Source organism: Rattus norvegicus, chromosome 5 (assembly GCF_036323735.1).
Source record: "Rattus norvegicus strain BN/NHsdMcwi chromosome 5, GRCr8, whole genome shotgun sequence".
In the NCBI taxonomy this organism is placed as follows: Eukaryota; Metazoa; Chordata; class Mammalia; order Rodentia; family Muridae; genus Rattus; species Rattus norvegicus.
Window position 1 is genome coordinate 104,849,414 of NC_086023.1, and position 10,587 is coordinate 104,860,000.

The window sequence follows — 10,587 nt, forward strand, 5'->3', positions numbered from 1 at the left end:
TGGGTAGGTCACATAAAAATGCAAATGAATATCACACTAAGGAATTTAGAATCAAACAAAATTTCATACAGCAAAGCTATGTAACTTAAACAACTCATATTTAATGATTTGCGACAGATACAGGTTGGCTCCTCTCTGAACTTCTCGTGCTGGAAACGAGCATCACACGGAGTTCTTAGAAGGTGGCTAGTTAACGTTATGCTAGTGATTCAGAGCCAACTGGTTGTCCTCGGGAAATGCTTTGCCAGAGCAGAACAGAGAGAATTCCCAAACTTGTCTAATCTGTCCCCTACTCTGCCTCACAGGAACCGGACTAACCAGTCTGGATGCTAAGTATTATTTCTGAGTAAGCAAGATCTGGCTTGAGTTAGGTGAAGATGGTGACTATGGTGACTGGGGCCAGTGAACAGATTCATGAAGATGCTGGTGGATTCATGGGAACTATACTTCACAGGTGTTTCAAGAGCCCTTTGTCAGAGTGCCAGGCTAGGTGTTGTTTTCAAATCTTATACTTTGAGACTCTCAAAACTCATTTATCTAAAAGGCAGTGAGGGAGACTTTGTCTGACTTTCAAGAATTCATGAACATAGGGGCTGGGGATTTAGCTCAGTGGTAGAGCGCTTACCTAGGAAGCGCAAGGCCCTGGGTTCGGTCCCCAGCTCCGAAAAAAAAAAAGAACCAAAAAAAAAAAAAAAAAAAAAAGAATTCATGAACATGCCCTAGGACGGTCCATCTTCATTCCTGACCTCCTCCGGAGTAGCCCTTTAAAACCGCAAATCTGATCATAACATGTTACATAAAGCATTAAGTTGTTTTTAATGCTTTTAGGATTAAGCTGTCTCCTGAGGCCTCCCTGCTTGGCTAACCCACCCATTCCCACCCATCATGCCCGACTGACAGCTCCCTCAGGTCCTGTGCCCATTCCACTCCTGCTGTAGTCCCTGGGCTCATCTGAGGTATAGGTAGCCAGTTAGTGCTTGGCAGTGGCAGTGCGAGTTAGGAAGCATGGTTGGCTGATGTATCAGAGCTGCTCCCCAAAAGTCAGAAGGAAGACGTCTTCATCGTCCTCAGATTACCAGCTCCAGATATGCGCATAGCACGTATCACACACATTCTCTCTTTATGAAAGTATCAATTCTACAATATGTGTAGGGGGTGGGGCGCAGAAGTTTAAAAATGATTTGATATTTATCTCCTTGTGTATTGCAGGTATTTTTTTTTTACTTTCAGTAAAGAAATGAACATTAATTGTTCTGAAATTTCTCTTTCTAACTGAACTGAAAATTCACTTCCTAATAATACAGCGTGGACAGCTGTGGCCAGATCACATCCCACAGTCTTCCTCAGCATGCTGTGCTTTCTTGTAATGGAAACTTTTTCCAGTCTTCAGTGAGCTGTTGCTCTGAGCTGAATGTTATAATACAATAATACAATATAAACTCCCAAGCTACTCAGGGGAAGAAGTAGTTCATGCATAACAGGTGTTATCCAGAGCAGGCACTTGCTTCCACAGAGGAGGTTTCCCCTGATGCTTGCATGCTGTGTATATAGCGAGCTTGAAATGCAAGCTGGTAAATTGTGGGTATCGGGTTTTCATCCAGAGTTTTTTAATAATTTTATTTCTCACTTATGGAACATTACCTGTGGAAGGGAAAGTGTGCTGCATTAATTTTTAAATGCTTCATTTGTCCCTGGAATAACTTTATATTAAACTCATATCTCTTCCCACAGCTTTTCTTTTCCTTAGTTATCTCCTTCCAAGGATGAGTACCTATGAAGATGATAAGGCCCTTGTTGGTGCTGGAACTAACACTAATTATATCATTGGCCATTCATTTAACCAAATGCTTGGTTGGACAACACATTTATTTCCTGTTGGGCAGGAGGACCTAGAAGTGCATGTATCTTTTAGGTCCTGAGAATTGATCCCAGCACATCCTTACCCTCTGTATGTCCACATGTGTGTGAGGGAGTAGCGCACTAAGCCTTCATTTAATGAGTAAGAGCGTGCACTAACTCATGAATGGAGACTTTACTTTTCCAAATCTTGACATAGAAAAGTGACCAAAACATATAAAGGACAGATTTCTCTACACAATTATGAGGAAATGTTGAATTTCAAAGGGATAGGGTCTTTTGACAGTAACATACTAAAGAAGAGAATATACCTGGAGAGGGAGAGTAAATTTTATCTGTTGAAAAGGCTAGAGGCTTTTCCTAATTTTACTAAATCTTTGGGGAAATACTGAAAGTTAAGAAGTTCTTGATTGCCTAGTCAGCCTTTCTGCTAATTCTATGTGACCCCAGCTGACACAGATAACAAATATCGTTGCCTATCAACTGATATCCATAAATGGGTGCTTTCAGCTTATATGATGGATTTGTGGGAAGTTGCTTTCAACATCTATGTACGATACGCATGTGCCACTCTAGGTCAAGGGCATGGAATGGTATATAATTTACGATTATGCCTATGTATTGGCTTAGGTTGTAAAAGTTGATTACATGGAATTTCAAGGCAAGTAAGATTTGTCGTTACATTGTTCTCTTAAAGGCAGACTTTGAGTACACAATAGGATAGCAACCTTAAGTCTTAAGTGACCTCAAAGTATATTATTAACATTCGCTGTGAGGTCCAGCAGCAGTTCCAGTGTCTTAGAAAGGGGTATTTATAGAATTCTGCATAGACATGGAGGGGGGACTAGAACACGAGAAGGGTAAGAGCGGGGTGGTAATGATGTAATAGTATTTTAATTAAGTAAAAAAGAATCTAGGACCCACTGCCTTTTGACATAAGGAGGTATCAGCAACCCAAGGGAGCCTAGCAGAGCACATTCCCCAGTCCCCGTCCCTATGGCATGTTCCTATCCTGACTGACAGATTGTGTGTAACCTCCTGAGGCTCAGAGTAGAGGGCCTGTTACAGAAACTTTGATGTAGTCAGTGTATCCTGCATAGTGTTTCCCAATCACCATTCTTGTGGGGTGTTGGGCTATGTGTTACTGTTGATTTAAGAACCCAGTTATCGGGGTTGGGGATTTAGCTCAGTGGTAGAGCGCTTGCCTAGGGAGTGCAAGGCCCTGGGTTCGGTCCCCAGCTCCGAAAAGAAAAAAAAAAAAGAACCCAGTTATCTTATAGTGTAATATAGCAAAGGTAGACTGGGAACACTGGTTACAGTTTACAAATTAGGATGAAGTATACTTAAGACTGGATAACAAAAAACAACAACAATAACAACAACAACAAAAATCCCCAGCCCATTCTTCACAGACTGGAGATATTTTCATGTTTGGAACCACAATTGTGGAAGATCCTTGTCAGGATGCCTGTCACTTCTTAGGTGTTTGGGACCTGTCACTCACCTTCCCTCCTCAGGGTCCTGCAGTTCTTCCTGAGATCATCTCAGGGGCATGACCCCATCTCTCCTGAGGCAGGGTTTGTTTCGAAAGTCCAGACCTTTGCCACCAGTGTCATAGCACCAAATGCAGCCGAGGCTTTCCTCTAAAAACCCACATAAGCAAAGACTCCTAATGTTAGTAAAGTGATGGTTGTGCAGATTTCAAATTGCACAAACTATTTTATACTCTTGGGGGTGCAACTGCTTGCTTTCCCAGGGCATGCTGTGAAATCTTTATTGCTCCTGCAACATCCCATCCTGAGATGAGACATAGTTGCTGTCCGTGTCACGAGTTCTTACAGCTGCTGAGCGTACTGTGGCTTAGTGTCTTAAAATACTACCCTGCTGCTTCCCACTCAGGGCCCAGAAGAGTCCTGTCACCTCAGAGAGTGGTGTTACATGAATATAGTTATTTGCATTGAAAGTAGCATGTTCCAGTACCTGACTTGCCTGTTTATACAAGCCACCAAGGGGACCTTCTTCCCCTTCCTCCACTTTTCATAATATCTAACCACTAAAGAAACTGCCTACATCCCAGCCTAAGCCTCCATTGCTATCTGCATCTTGTGGATATTTGATCATCACTAGTGTACAAATTGAGGGGCAACCATGTCCACAGTTCCAGGAGCATCAAAGGGTAAAAGTTCAGAGTCACAGATGTGCTGTAATTCTAGCATACAGCTGTTGCATGCTACCATCACAAAACATGAATAAAACCTAGATGTAATTGTGTGATTTGGGGATTAATACTCATGTTTCTATTGTAATCTTTGCACTAGACTTTACAAATTTAATTAAAATAATTCAAAATTAAAGGCTGGAGAGATGGCTCAGTGGTTAAGACGGGTTCAGTTCTCAGCACCAAGTGAAGTTACAGCTATGTAGCTCCAGTTCAGGAGATCGGATGCCCTCTTTTAGCAACCAAAGCACCAAACACATACTGCATGCAAAAAGCTCATATATATAACAATAAAAAATGAATAAACTTTTAAATAGTAATTCGAAGTTAGGCATTTTGTTGTAGTAAAATACAGATGACCTAAAATTTATTGTTTTAAGTAATTTTAAGCATAAACTTCAGTGTGGTCATTACCACAGATTGTCCCCATAATTGTTTTCAAGTGTGGAAATAAAAAGATTCCCATTCAGAAATAAATCCCATTCTCTGACAGTCATCAGTCTCCTTTCTGTGCTGAAACTTGATATACTTAGTATTTCTTCTTAATGAGGTCATGCAGTTTCTTCTTGTTTGTTACCAGCTCCTTTTGTTTTTGGTCTTCTCAAGGTTTATTTACATTATAGCCTAAGTAAGGGTCTCTGCCTTTTAAGGTTGGGTATGGAAGTATTCCACTGCATATAGAAAATTCTTCTATTCTTGGAGTAGAGTCTTCTTGATCCCGGTGTACAGTCCTTTGGATAGCTGCTGGACTTGGTCTGTGAGGATTTTGTCAATAATTTTTATATTAGATTTCAGGAGGAATAGTGATCTGTTGCATGTTTGCGTTTGTCTGGATTCTTTATTCTCATGGCATGAATTAAGTAGCACTTCTGCCTCATAAGCTTTGCTGAAATGTTCCTGATAGATTGCTGTCAGTTCTTTAGAGGTGAAGTCTTTGGGAAACCACCATGTTTCTCTGCCTATCTTTTAGATGCAGAAAGAAAGCCTGTCTGGTGGGCTATTGTAAGGAATAAAAAGATTCTACCTGTAAACTATGTACAGTAGGTACTTCTGAAATGATAGCCATAGAATGAAATGTATTTCTGATATTCAGCTTTTAAATGATATTTTAAAGATCTTTCTGTATCTGTAGACTAGACAGTAGCATTGCTAGATATCCCCACAGTCTATCAGCATCACCTTGCTAACAATCTCTTCTCTCTCAGTAACTATGATTGACTTTCCCAAGCTAGGAAGGCAGAAGAACAAAGTCCCCACAAACTGTGGAAACTTTTAGAAAATGTGTTCTACACGCTTCTTCTACTTTTTCCCTTCTAGTGGTTAAGTCTATCCTGTCTCCCCTAACAATCAGCGTAGGAAGATGTGTCTCAGGAAATGATATGGCTACCTGCTCTGCCCCAGCCTGTTTCTCATGTTCATACACATGAGGCAAGGGCAAGGGTCTTTTTCTTCTCTCTGATGAAAGCCTTGTCAATATATTTATACTTTCTATCACAGTAGATGAAGGGAAGTCGATTGCGTGAACAAACAGAAACCTGGCTATAACTTTTAAGTATCTTGGTATTATTTTCTGATTTTAATAGTATATTTATTCCTGGCATTCAGCTCTTTGAGACTCAAGGGCAAACACGTCTTATTCCATAGCATCAAGCCAAATTATGGTATTTTAAACTTCTAACAATCTTTATATTCTATAGATTAATAGCCACTCTATAAGACTAGATATTTTCTAAATCCTGTGGGGATATTCAATGAGGAACAATTTAAAATTGAATGTCCCAGGAGGGATCAGTCCCTATTGAAATTACAAGTGGACTCTGCCCACTTTTGCATTGTGTCATCCATTGAGGGAATGTTCAGAAGATGTAGGCAGAGTACGCTATGTATGTGAATTCACTTGTAGGCATTTTGTCTTTTCTTAATTGCCCTTTCTTGATCTTCCTTCTAAATGTTCTACTATACCCATACATACATGTCTTATTTATATGTTTTAGGCTCAGACCCACATATGAAGGACAACATGCTTTTTTGTTCCTGTGAGATTGAGTGATCATAATTTGTACTATATATTCTAAGTATATCCATTTTCCCAGAAGTTTTGTGATTTATTTTTTCTATAGAGATAAGTAGTATTCTATTTTATATCTGCACTAGATTTTCATTATTCATTCATCTGTTGATGGACAATTGGGATGTTTCCATTTCTCGTGTGTAGTGAATAGAGCAGCAGAAAGCACAGAGCACATGTATTCCAAAATATGGTGTGCAGTTCTTTAGTATATGCACAGGAGTGACATGGCTGGGTTGTACTGTAGTTCCAGTTTAAATTTTTGAGAAACTGCTGAACTGATCTTTGCAGCAGCTCTTCAGCACAACTAACTATAACTAGCACATCTGTGTACATCTGTGTTGTCCATGGACACATTTATGGTGGAAATATACGAAGAGGTGGAGTCATAGAACATCTGTGTTCAGATGAGGTAAATATTGCCATATTAGAATCTAAATCCCCCCTTCGCCCAGAGCAATACACGAGAGTTCTGGCTGCCCACTCTGAGTGCCCAGGGTGTCTGTTGCATGGGCTCGGTTCATTTCTGCAGATCCTCAGAACGGATTGTCTAACTCTGCCTCTAAGCTGACTTTCCTGAAACTCAGTTTTGCTGAGCCTCTCGGCCTTGCTGTTTTAGGGGAAATTGTGCTCTTCTGTGTGGTGTAAACGCAGGGACAGTGCGGTCTACTTCCTGACTCATGTCAGTGAGCGAGGTTCTGTCCGGCTGTGTACATGACCAGCTCCTTGAGTGCAGGTCTCCCTAGCTCAGTCACCCTCACAGAACAGGTGCTTAAGGAATCCTTGCTGTATTTATCATTGCAGGGGAAATCCTTTCAAGTATTTTATTTTTGGTAAATAACCAACCCAGCAATCAAATTCCAAGCTTTACTGTATAGGAGAAGCACAGTTCTTTCCAGTGTGACCTCTGTAATGATGGATTGTGTGAGAGAGAGGTAGGTGTTGCTCTGTCCCAGCCTGCCCTAGCTCTCTTGTAGTCAGCTGACCTCCAACTCACCAAGCCCACAGCCTCCTGAGCAGTGGTTCTCACCCTGGCTGTCGCTGGGTCCCTTTGATACAGTTAGCTCCTCATGTGGTTGTGACTCCCAGTCATAAAATGGGTTTTGTTGCTACTTCATAGCTGTAGTTTTCCTGCTGTTATAAATGATGATGCAAATATTTTCAGAGATAGAGGTTTGCCAAAGGGGTCATGACCCACAGGTTGAGAACTACTGCCCCCAGTGTCTAGACTATTCGTCTACTGCTTTACATGTATTTGTGGTTTTGGTTCTGTTTATCTAGGACTCATAATTCAGCATTAGGACTCTCTTCTTTATTGTTTCTTGATTCCCATTTGCCCAGTTTTGGTCACTGAGCTGATTTCCACAGCGTGACTCAGAAGTGGTGCTTCCTAAGGTTAGTGTGAGGTGGCACGAGGGCTAAGCAGCCGAGGAGGCAGGATTCTACCAACTGTGCTTAGGAAGGAAGTCCTAAGGACCGTGAGGCCTGGCAGTGGAAGACCCTAATATGCATGAGGGAAATGCCAGCCAGGGCACCCACAGTGCTCCTGGTCCCCAGCCAGCTGCCCATTGGACCACTCACTGGAGGGAGCAGGAGTTTATTATCTTCCTGCTCCGTTTCAGAGCACAGAGGGAAGTTAGAGTGGACTTGAACAGGGAAGCCTTTTCTAAACGGAGCTGTCCAAGAACCTTCTAAACCTTTTGCATGAAATGGTTCAACCCACAGTGGGAAGGAGACACCTGCCTCTCACATCTCCAACCGATGAACACCTTTCTGATGTCCTGTTGAAACTCTGTCTTCATCTCTTAAATTTAGTGAACCCTTGCTTTGGTCCAGTCCTCACTTGATACATGGAAATGTTCAGGGAAGGGACTGTGAAATACAGTTCACAGCAAGACCAAGGTTTATCCTTAGAGCATCCCAGCACACACACTCACACCAGAAGTGCCTGGACAGGGAAGAGAGAGAGAGAGAGAGAGAGAGAGAGAGAGAGAGAGAGAGAGAGAGAGAGAGAGAGCGCTCTGTTACCTAATACAGACCTGTGAGCTATAGCTAGTCTTTTTTTGCTGTTTATCAATGAATATTGCTAACAAACTTCTCAATAAAATCATCTTCATGGAAACACAACCAGAAAGAGGTGTAGCCTGACCTTTCCCCTACATCTGTAAGAGCTCAAAGCTAATATACTACTTCTACGAAAGAAGGCAAGACCTGATAATGATCCAATTTCCTGTTTGCTTGTTTGTACTAAGAAATCAAAAGAAATAAAAAATTAAATTGAGCATAGAAGTATGACTGTTGGATATTCCGGGCTAGTTTCTTCCTCTGTAGACAGGCAGCTTTAGGGTGGCTGAGCAGTGACTCATAGACACTGCTTGTGACTGGAAAACTGCATGCTGAGCCTGCCTAGCTGCCACATGGCTTAGTGCAGAGCCTGGGTTTCCCTTCAGCTGTGCCCAGAATTAGAAAGCTCTGCAGGGAGGCTGTTGCCCTGAGAGTTGGTAACAGTCCAGACTCAGCTGCCCCCATTTCTATCCTTTTAAAGGTAGAAAGATCTCAAGACAGAAAAGAAGCTGTTCTCTGTGCTGTGTGTGGAGCAGCAGAAGCCCTTTTGGGGGTTGACGCAACCATTTGTGGTCATCCTGATGGTCTGTTCTGCTCTTGGAGTTTACCCAATAAACGTCTTCCCAGATAATCATCTCACATAGAGCGGTTACATCTTTTCCTTTGATGTTGTTTTCTGATCTCATTTTACATGTCAATCCTTATTAACTTTTCTCTCCCTGGCCAATTGCCTTTCAAGCTAGTGAACAATTGTTTTAGTCACACTTTTCTGTTGTTAGGCCCTTGAAGTTAGGAATGGCTAGCCTGTCAGATCTGCGTTTATCCAACACATCCACTAAGTCACAGCAGAACTCTTTTCCTAAGGGGGGAAATTGGGAAGTGTTTTTAATTAATTTCTTTTTTCATGAGGGAAGTCATTCATGAACATGTTATATAAAATCACACAGAAAATGCTATATAAAAACTCCAGTTGCCCCACGGTTGAAATCCCTTCCTCCATTCCTGCTCCCATAAAGCAGCATTTTTTTAAAGACAGTCCTGAGTCAGCAGCCCTGCACTCAGCATGCTTCCTTTTCCCCCTTTTAGCCGACTCCCAGTTCAGAAGATGAAAATTCCCTGTTCCTCGCCTGCCCTCCCCGTGTTCTGTCTGTTCCTATGATTTTCCTGCTATGTCTGCCTTGTGTCATCCATTAGATCCCCCAGAGACCAAGGGGAGCAGAGCCCACTAGAGCATTAGCCTGTGTTGCCTCGATCTGCTGTGGTGGCTCTCATTGCTCAGGCACACGGCCTTCTTGAGACCTCTTTGCTGTCGAGTGTTCTTTGTTTTCTTGCATTGGATTCTTCTGTCTAGATGTCTTCCCTGTCCTTTTTCCTGCTTCCTGTAGTGGAATGCCTCATTAGTTAGCATGGGAAGACCAAAGAGTTGTGACATTCAATGTTTTGTTTTAAAATAACTATCTTAGAAAATAATTTTGAAACAATTAAGCGAACATTTGAGGATGTTAGCCAAGCAATTGATGATGTTTTTCAAGAACTCAGACATTTTATCAAACTAAAGTTATTAAAAATGTAATGAGTACACAAATGAATATAAAAGACACTTTCTTCAAATGCATGTTTTTAGATTATTTGAAGGAATGAAATCTTACTGCTTTCTTCCCTTTCTAAGGATGTGGAATGTATCAATATATACTTAAGTAAAGAATAAAATAATAAAGTTCTGTATAACTTAACAATATTCAGAAAGGATTTGAAGGTCAGCTACCATATATCAAGTTAACATCATTTATGAAAAGCAGATCTTAATAAAAGCCAAAACATAGTCATAAATCAGTAACCAGTGTTCATAAAAGGCATTCATCATAGGCCAGGCAGGATTGAAGAGGTGTGAGTTAGGATGTTGTTACTGTGGTTCTCTGGTATCCATGTCTCTTCTTTCCTCCTGTTCATCCCCTCCTCATTGTCTGGCACCTGCTTGTTTCCCTTCTATGTGTGATGCTTCTGCTCCTCTTCTATGTCCCATTGTCGAGTGTCTGGTCCTGGCATTGACATAGTACTTACCAGTGTAACGTTTTAACTGACTCCTTACTCTGTGTGAGCGCTGTGTGAGCACTGTGCAGCGTGAGCTCTCTCCTGGATCTCGGCCATGGCTGCCTGTAGGAAAGGCTGTGCAGGTCTACTCCAATGAATAGGAAATCATGAAGCACTTCAGTGTCCTCAAGTCTAACATGTATGATATTCTCTTTATAAAAGGTAAAATTGTGGTCACCAGCAGCTTTGCGTGTGATATTAGTGCTTCTTGCTGCTGAATACAGAATGGTTCAGAGCTCCATGAAGCTTTCCTGTGGACATTTTCCTTTGCTGTGCTCCACCCTATAGG

The 10,587-nt window shown here is 41.6% G+C and overlaps 1 protein-coding gene across 3 annotated transcripts in view; it reads left to right on the forward strand.

The window, feature by feature from the left end:
- The window catches only part of Sh3gl2 (SH3 domain containing GRB2 like 2, endophilin A1), a 175,455-nt gene that overhangs the window by 150,144 nt on the left and 14,724 nt on the right, over nt 1–10,587 (forward strand). The gene's annotated exons all lie outside the window — the stretch shown is intronic.